The 10000-nt window shown below is 45.8% G+C and overlaps 1 protein-coding gene across 1 annotated transcript in view; it reads right to left on the bottom strand.

The window, feature by feature from the left end:
• LOC106592259 (vacuolar protein sorting-associated protein 13B) overlaps window positions 1–10000 on the bottom strand; it is a gene marked incomplete at its 5' end in the record, with an annotated part of 99780 nt that overhangs the window by 26380 nt on the left and 63400 nt on the right.

Raw genomic sequence — 10000 nt, 5'->3', positions numbered from 1 at the left:
GAGAAACCTATAACTTGAGAAATCAGTCTTGGTCTTTCTCCTCAGCCAAACCGTTCTTTAATTGCAGGAAAAGACCACAAAAACATTATTTTTTTTAATGACAAAATTCTGTTATTTTATAAAGGCAGATCAAAAGCTCAGCTGTCAGAAAGTTTCATGGTGGAAATTATTTATTATTTTAAAACATTTCTTCTTCTTCTGACACGGTTTAATCCCAAATGAAGTGGTAGAAGCTGAAATGAGAGGGTTTCTCTCCAGCAGGAACCAGGACTCTCCTCTTAACTTGATCAGAGGAGGTTAAATCACTTAAACACGACACTATAACGGTCCTACAGTCCAGGACTGGAGATACGATACAGGCCTGGAGAGAGGTAATAACTTACTAATCTAGAACCAGACAGTATATCTAGAACCAGACTGTATATCTAGAGAGATGATACAGGCCTGGAGAGAGTAATAACTATTCTAGAACCAGACTGTATATCTAGAACCAGACTGTATATCTAGAACCAGACTGTATATCTAGAACCAGACCGTATATCTAGAGAGATGATACAGGCCTGGAGAGAGGTAATAACTTACTAATCTAGAACCAGACAGTATATCTAGAACCAGACTGTATATCTAGAACCAGACTGTATATCTAGAACCAGACCGTATATCTAGAGAGATGATACAGGCCTGGAGAGAGGTAATAACTTACTAATCTAGAACCAGACTGTATATCTAGAACCAGACTGTATATCTAGAACCAGACTGTATATCTAGAACCAGACCGTATATCTAGAGAGATGATACAGGCCTGGAGAGAGGTAATAACTTACTAATCTAGAACCAGACAGTATATCTAAAACCAGACTGTATATCTAGAACCAGACTGTATATCTAGAACCAGACTGTATATCTAGAACCAGACAGTATATCTAGAACCAGACTGTATATCTAGAACCAGACTGTATATCTAGAACCAGACCGTATATCTAGAACCAGACTGTATATCTAGAACCAGACTGTATATCTAGAACCAGACCGTATATCTAGAGAGATGATACAGGCCTGGAGAGAGGTAATAACTTACTAATCTAGAACCAGACAGTATATCTAGAACCAGACTGTATATCTAGAACCAGACTGTATATCTAGAACCAGACTGTATATCTAGAGAGATGATACAGGCCTGGAGAGAGGTAATAACTTACTAATCTAGAACCAGACTGTATATCTAGAACCAGACCGTATATCTAGAACCAGACTGTATATCTAGAACCAGACAGTATATCTAGAACCAGACAGTATATCTAGATCCAGACCGTATATCTAGAACCAGACTGTATATCTAGAACCAGACCGTATATATAGAACCAGACTGTATATCTAGATCCAGACAGTATATCTAGAACCAGACAGTCTATCTAGAACCAGACAGTATATCTAGAACCAGACAGTATATCTAGAACCAGACCGTATATCTAGAACCAGACCGTATATCTAGAACCAGACCGTATATCTAGAACCAGACAGTCTATCTAGAACCAGACAGTATATCTAGAACCAGACCGTATATCTAGAGAGATGATACAGGCCTGGAGAGAGGTAATAACTTACTAATCTAGAACCAGACAGTATATCTAGAACCTGACAGTCTATCTACAACCAGACCGTATATCTAGAACCAGACAGTATATCTAGAACCAGACCGTATATCTAGAACCAGACAGTATATCTAGAACCAGACAGTATATCTAGAACCAGACAGTATATCTAGAACCAGACAGTATATCTAGAACCAGACCGTATATCTAGAACCAGACAGTATATCTAGAACCAGACAGTATATCTAGAACCAGACCGTATATCTAGAACCAGACAGTATATCTAGAACCAGACAGTATATCTAGAACCAGACAGTATATCTAGAACCAGACCGTATATCTAGAACCAGACAGTATATCTAGAACCAGACAGTATATCTAGAACCAGACAGTATATCTAGAGAGATGATACAGGCCTTGAAAGAGGTATTAACTTACTAAACTAGAACCAGACAGTATATCTAGAACCAGACCGTATATCTAGAACCAGACCGTATATCTAGAACCAGACCGTATATCTAGAACCAGACCGTATATCTAGAACCAGACCGTATATCTAGAACCAGACAGTATATCTAGAACCAGACCGTATATCTAGAACCAGACAGTATATCTAGAACCAGACAGTATATCTAGAACCATACAGTATATCTAGAACCAGACCGTATATCTAGAACCAGACCGTATATCTAGAACCAGACCGTATATCTAGAACCAGACAGTATATCTAGAACCAGACAGTATATCTAGAACCAGACCGTATATCTAGAACCAGACAGTCTATCTAGAACCAGACAGTATATCTAGAACCAGACAGTATATCTAGAGAGATGATACAGGCCTTGAAAGAGGTAATAACTTACTAATCTAGAACCAGACAGTCTATCTAGAACCAGACCGTATATCTAGAACCAGACCGTATATCTGGAACCAGACCGTCTATCTAGAACCAGACCGTATATCTAGAACCAGACCGTATATCTAGAACCAGACCGTATATCTAGAACCAGACAGTATATCTAGAACCATACAGTATATCTAGAACCATACAGTATATCTAGAACCAGACAGTATATCTAGAACCAGACCGTATATCTAGAACCAGACCGTATATCTAGAACCAGACAGTCTATCTAGAACCAGACCGTATATCTAGAACCAGACCGTATATCTAGAACCAGACAGTCTATCTAGAACCAGACTGTCTATCTAGAACCAGACAGTCTATCTAGAACCAGACAGTCTATCTAGAACCAGACAGTTTATCTAGAACGCAGAGCAACGTAGGACAAGCAAGATGTAGCATACAGACAGAGCAACAAAGTGTTTCCACACCTCACAAGCTACAGACAACAGACAACATGGAAAGCAGCAATACACAGCTAGGGATTATGTTCACAAGTCTGATTGACCTTTAGCCATGTCTTCATGCATTTTGTGAAAGTGTGATATGTGGTGCAGTTATGTGTGTCTGATGGCAGTGTATTCCAGACATGGGAAGCTCTCACAGAGAAAGCGGATTTACTAAAGGTGCTTTTCCTTAAGGGAACTATACAGTCACCTCTCATGGCGGACCTTGTGGATCTGCTGCCATATGTTTGGGATTTCTGTTTAACAAAAATGCCGTTTGGGGCTGTGAGGGGCTGTGAGGGGCTGTGTGGAGCTGTGTGAGGCTGTGTGGAGCTGTGAGGTGCTGTGAGGGGCTGTGTGGGGCTGTGAGGGGCTGTGTGGGGCTGTGTGGAGCTGTGTGGGGCTGTGAGGGGATGTGTGGGGCTGTGAGGGGCTGTGTGGGGCTGTGTGGAGCTGTGTGGGGCTGTGAGGGGATGTGTGGGGCTGTGAGGGGCTGTGTGGGGCTGTGTGGAGCTGTGTGAGGCTGTGTGGGGCTGTGTGGAGCTGTGTGGGGCTGTGTGGAGCTGTGAGGGGCTGTGTGGGGCTGTGAGGGGCTGTGTGGGGCTGTGTGGAGCTGTGAGGGGCTGTGTGGGGCTGTGAGGGGCTGTGAGGGGCTGTGTGGGGCTGTGTGGAGCTGTGAGGGGCTGTGTGGGGCTGTGAGGGGCTGTGAGGGGCTGTGTGGGGCTGTGTGGAGCTGTGTGGGGCTGTGAGGGGCTGTGAGGGGCTGTGTGGAGCTGTGAGGGGCTGTGAGGGGCTGTGAGGGGCTGTGTGGGGCTGTGAGGGGCTGTGTGGGGCTGTGAGGGGCTGTGTGGGGCTGTGTGGAGCTGTGTGGGGCTGTGAGGGGCTGTGAGGGGCTGTGTGGGGCTGTGAGGGGCTGTGTGAGGTGGTTCTCCCAGTACAGGTCATATAATACACATACATACAGAGGACACATTACATTGTAAAAGCCAAGCTTCATTCAGGGAAGCCAAGCTTCATTCAGGGAAGCCACGCTTCATTACTACGGACTCGTTATAACTCTGCATCGTTGGTTAAGGGCTCGTAAGTCAACATTTCAGGGTAAAGTCTCCACCTGTTGTATTCAGAGCATTTAACAAATACAATTCAATTCTATTTTCTTTGTCCAGAGCAGAGCTCTACTACTGAATATTACAGTACAAGAACACACACATGCAAACACTGCATATGGTTTAACTTCTACTGGGATGATACCCCTGAACCCCCAAATGGCCCTGTATAACCCCCAAATGGCCCTGTATAACCCCCAAATGGCCCTGTACAACCCCCAAATGGCCCTGTATAACCCCCAAATGGCCCTGTACAACCTCCAAATGGCCCTGTATAACCCCCAAATGGCCCTGTATAACCTCCAAATGGCCCTGTATAACCTCCAAATGGCCCTGTATAACCTCCAAATGGCCCTGTATAACCCCCCAAATGGCCCTGTACAACCCCCCAAATGGCCCTGTATAACCCCCAAATGGCCCTGTACAACCTCCAAATGGCCCTGTATAACCTCCAAATGGCCCTGTATAACCTCCAAATGGCCCTGTATAACCCCCAAATGGCCCTGTATAACCCCCAAATGGCCCTGTATAACCCCCAAATGGCCCTGTATAACCTCCAAATGGCCCTGTATAACCCCCAAATGGCCCTGTATAACCCCCAAATGGCCCTGTATAACCCCCAAATGGCCCTGTATAACCCCCAAATGGCCCTGTATAACCCCCAAATGGCCCTGTATAACCCCCAAATGGCCCTGTATAACCCCCAAATGGCCCTGTATAACCCCCAAATGGCCCTGTATAACCCCCAAATGGCCCTGTATAACCCCCAAATGGCCCTGTATAACCCCCAAATGGCCCTGTATAACCTCCAAATGGCCCTGTATAACCTCCAAATGGCCCTGTATAACCTCCAAATGGCCCTGTATAACCCCCAAATGGCCCTGTATAACCTCCAAATGGCCCTGTATAACCCCCAAATGGCCCTGTATAACCTCCAAATGGCCCTGTATAACCCCAAATGGCCCTGTATAACCCCCAAATGGCCCTGTATAACCCCCAAATGGCCCTGTATAACCCCCAAATGGCCCTGTATAACCCCCAAATGGCCCTGTATAACCCCCAAATGGCCCTGTATAACCTCCAAATGGCCCTGTATAACCTCCAAATGGCCCTGTATAACCTCCAAATGGCCCTGTATAACCCCCAAATGGCCCTGTATAACCTCCAAATGGCCCTGTATAACCTCCAAATGGCCCTGTATAACCTCCAAATGGCCCTGTACAACCTCCAAATGGTCCTGTATAAGGTCATAATGGCCCTGTATAACCTCCAAATGGCCCTGTATAACCTCCAAATGGCCCTGTATAACCTCCAAATGGCCCTGTATAACCCCAAAATGGCCCTGTATAACCCCCAAATGGCCCTGTATAACCTCCAAATGGCCCTGTATAACCTCCAAATGGCCCTGTATAACCTCCAAATGGCCCTGTATAACCTCCAAATGGCCCTGTATAACCTCCAAATGGCCCTGTATAACCTCCAAATGGCCCTGTATAACCTCCAAATGGCCCTGTATAACCAGCATCTATACTGTTTCAACATAATTCACTCTGACGTTAAACACCTCTGGAGGTATATCCCACCAGGCCACTTAAAACACCCTGTTCTACATCCCAAATGGCACCATATTCCCTATATAGTGCACTACTTTAGACCAGAGCCCTATGGCACCCTATTCCCTATATAGTGCACTACTTTAGACCAAGACCCAATGGCACCCTATTCCCTATATAGTGCACTACTTTAGACTAAGACCCAATGGCACCCTATTACCTATATATAGTTTACTACTTATACCAAGACCCAATGGCACCCTATTCCCTACATAGTCCACTACTTTAGACCAGAGCCCTATGTCACCCTATATAAGGACCAAGGCTCCCAGAGGCCCCACCGCCGAGGGGGAAACTCATACCCATTATGACTGATGAAACATAGTGATTTACTAAGACAGTTAAGAGGCCCATACAGCTGATGTTAGCTGACGCTGGTCCAGTCCTCACTGCCTCGGCTGGGGGGGATTTCAGAGGCTCTGGGAACGCTGACATGCAACTCTGGAAGGATTTATTGCCCAAGTCAAGTTTAATTTGAATCTATAATTATAGTAATTAGGGCTCGGAATTATAACACTAAGCAGAGAGAGAGAGAGAGAAGAGAGACAGAGAGAGAGAAGAGAGAGGGAGAGAAGAGAGAGAGATAGAGAGGGAGAGGTAGAGAGAGAGAGAAGAGAGAGAGAGAGAGAGAGAGAGAGAAGAGAGAGAGAAGAGAGAGAAAGAGAGAGAGATAGAGAGGGAGAGGTAGAGAGAGAGAGAAGTGAGAGAGAGAGAGAGAGAGAGAGAGAGAGAGAGAGAGAGAGAGAGAGAGAGAGAGAGAGAGAGAGAGAGAGAGAGAGAGAGAGAGAGAGAGAGAGAGAGAGAGAGAGAGAGAGAAAGAGAGAAAGAGAGAGAGAGTGATAGAGGGGAGGAGAGAGAGAGGTGTTACAGACAGAACACAGTCAGCATAAAGTGGGACTGAGTCAGGGTCCGTAGCTCCTCTGTGGTCTCCGGTGAGCCCACAGTACTGCTAAAAACCTGCAGACAATATTCAGGAAACGGCGGCCATTACGGGTCTACAGTTTCAATACAACGTATGAGAGGGACACATACGGTGTGAGAAACTGCAGCCCATCCTGCCTGTCATCTACTCCGCTGTAATGCTGCCATGAGAAACCCCTTTATTAATGCTAACAGCCTCGTCCCCCTCGTCCCCCTCGTCCCCGTCCCCCCCTGATCCCCTAACGGAAGCATGTTACTGATTACACTGAGCACACTGTAAAGATATTCACGCTTGGCGATTATATCACATTCACAGAAGATCTTAGACCTCGACAATTACTTCTATATACAGCTGGGGCTTAACTTTCGGCAGCGTTGAGAGAGAGAGACGAGCTGAATCTCCGACTGTCCGACGACGTCCCAAATTACACCCCTTTATTCCCTTATACAGCGCACTACTTTTTTGGACTAAAAGGGGGGTGCCGTGGTCTAAAGTAGTCCACCCCCGTATAGGGAATAGAAGGGGTGTCATTTTTTTTGGTCCGCAAGCCTTAACAGGCTGAGGAGACGAGAGAGGAGTGAAGAGCTAGCTAGGAGGTACGGGACGGGCTCCGTTCTGTTTACAGTGCGATTCTGTGTATACTTTGACAGTCACTGTTTGCACCGTCTTAATTGCGAGAGTCATTTATCTCAACCCCCGGGGTGAGTTTACACGTCAGAATACGTCGGGGTTTATAAACAGACGAGTATTTGGGACATGCGAGTTGTGAAGACATGTGGTGACCGTGGGCCTGTTACTACAGAGAGAATGTCTTAATACAGACAATTAACTCGCTTCATTCTGATTCCCTCCTATGTTTTATTTTACAAAGACTTTCATTCGAGTAGAATATTACCGCAGGGGTTTTTCGTCCACCTCGTCAATCGTAGATCATTCACGTTCATCTGATATAACTGCTGATATAAAAACACCCCACAGGCATTATCAGGGGATAACGCTCAGACAGGATGGGCATTATCAGGGGATAACGCTCAGACAGGATGGACATTATCAGGAGATAACGCTCAGACAGGATGGGCATTATCAGGGGATAACGCTCAGACAGGATGGGCATTATCAGGAGATAACGCTCAGACAGGATGGACATTATCAGGAGATAACGCTCAGACAGGATGGGCATTATCAGGGGATAACGCTCAGACAGGATGGGTATTATCAGGGGATAACGCTCAGACAGGATGGGTATTATCAGGGGATAACACTCAGACAGGGTGGGAGTTGGTCCACAGAGTGAAGGAAAAGCAGCCAACAAGTGTTCAGCATATGTGGGAACTCCTTCAAGACTGTCGGAAAAATGATTCCAGGTGAAGCTGGTTGAGAGAATGCCAAGAGTGTGGAAAGTTGTCATCAAGGCAAAGGGCGGCTACTTTGAAGAATCTCAAATATAAAACATATTTAGATATATTTAACACTTTTTTGGTTACTACATGATTCCATATGTGTTAATTCATAGAAAATAAAGAAAAACCCTGGAATGAGTCGTTGTGTCCAAACCTTTGACTGGTACAGTTCAAACACACACCCATACACCCTCACATATACACCCTCACATATACACCCCATACACCCTCACATATACACACCCATACACCCTCACATATACACCCTCACATATACACCCCACACAGCCTCACATATACACACCCATACACCCTCACATATACACCCTCACATATACACCCTCACATATACACCCCATACACCCTCACATATACACACCCATACACCCTCACCCATACACCCTCACATATACACCCTCACATATACACCCTCACATATACACCCCATACACCCTCACATATACACCCTCACATATACACACCCATACACCCTCACCCATACACCCTCACATATACACCCTCACATATACACCCCATACACCCTCACATATACACCCTCACATATACACACCCATACACCCTCACATATACACCCCACACAGCCTCACATATACACACTCATACACCCTCCCATATACACCCTCACATATACACACCCATACACCCTCACATATACACCCTCACATATACACACCCATACACCCTCACATATACACACTCCATACACCCTCACATATACACCCTCACATATACACCCCATACACCCTCACATATACACACCCATACACCCTCACATATACACCCTCACATATACACCCTCACCCATACACCCTCACCCCATACACCCACACATATACACCCTCAACCATACACCCTCACATATACACCCCATACACCCTAACATATACACACCCATACACCCTCACCCATACACCCTCACCCATACACCCTCACATATACACCCTCACCCATACACCCTAACATATACACCCTCACCCATACACCCTCACATATACACCCCACACAGCCTCTCTCTCTCTGCTCTAAGCTATGACTAGGAGGGTGTTTTGTAGCTGTGTTAAATTACACCCCACACAGCCTCTCTCTCTCTCTGCTCTAAGCTATGACTAGGAGGGTGTTTTGTAGCTGTGTTAAATTAGGAAGGCTTTATGGATCTGACATCGTGAGACACTGCTGTTTTATCCAGACAGGATGGATTAAGAGGTTCAATATTGTCAATCTGGTTAGCATTAGCAGGCTATGTATGCTACTATCTGTCTGTCTGTCTGTCTGTCTGTCTGTCTGTCTGTCTGTCTGTCTGTCTGTCTGTCTGTCTGTCTGTCTGTCTGTCTGTCTGTCTGTCTGTCTGTCTGTCTGTCTGTCTGTCTGTCTGTCTGTCTCTGTCTGTCTCTGTCTGTCTCGCTCTCTGTGTCTGTCTGTCTGTCTGTCTGTCTGTCTGTCTGTCTGTCTGTCTGTCTGTCTGTCTGTCTGTCTGTCTGCCCTGTCTCGCTCTCTGTGTCTGTCTGTCTGTCTGTCTGTCTGGCAGTGCAGTGGAATCCTCGGCCCAGAGCGTTTGTCGTTGATTACGAGATATTCACATCAATTATTGAATTCAGACAAATGTTTAAAGCGAGCAGATGACCTAAAGGATTTATCCTTCCAGTCGGGGGGTAAAACAGGGGACGCTTCCTAAACAACGTCAAAAGGACAGTCGGACATCTCTGATGAGGTCAAAGGACAGATGGACATCTCTGATGAGGTTAAAGGACGGATGGACATCTCTGATGAGGTTAAAGGACAGAGGTCAACGGACAGATGAACATCCCTGATGAGGTTAAAGGACAGATGAACATCTCTGATGAGGTTAAAGGACGGATGGACATCTCTGATGAGGTTAAAGGACGGATGGACATCTCTGATGAGGTTAAAGGACGGATGGACATCTCTGATGAGGTTAAAGGACGGATGGACATCTCTGATGAGGTTAAAGGACAGAGGTCAACGGACAGTCGGACAT

Source organism: Salmo salar, unplaced genomic scaffold (assembly GCF_905237065.1).
Source record: "Salmo salar unplaced genomic scaffold, Ssal_v3.1, whole genome shotgun sequence".
Classification (NCBI taxonomy): domain Eukaryota; kingdom Metazoa; phylum Chordata; class Actinopteri; order Salmoniformes; family Salmonidae; genus Salmo; species Salmo salar.
Note: the sequence above shows the minus strand (reverse complement) of the source record. Positions and strands in the feature narration are given on the sequence as shown.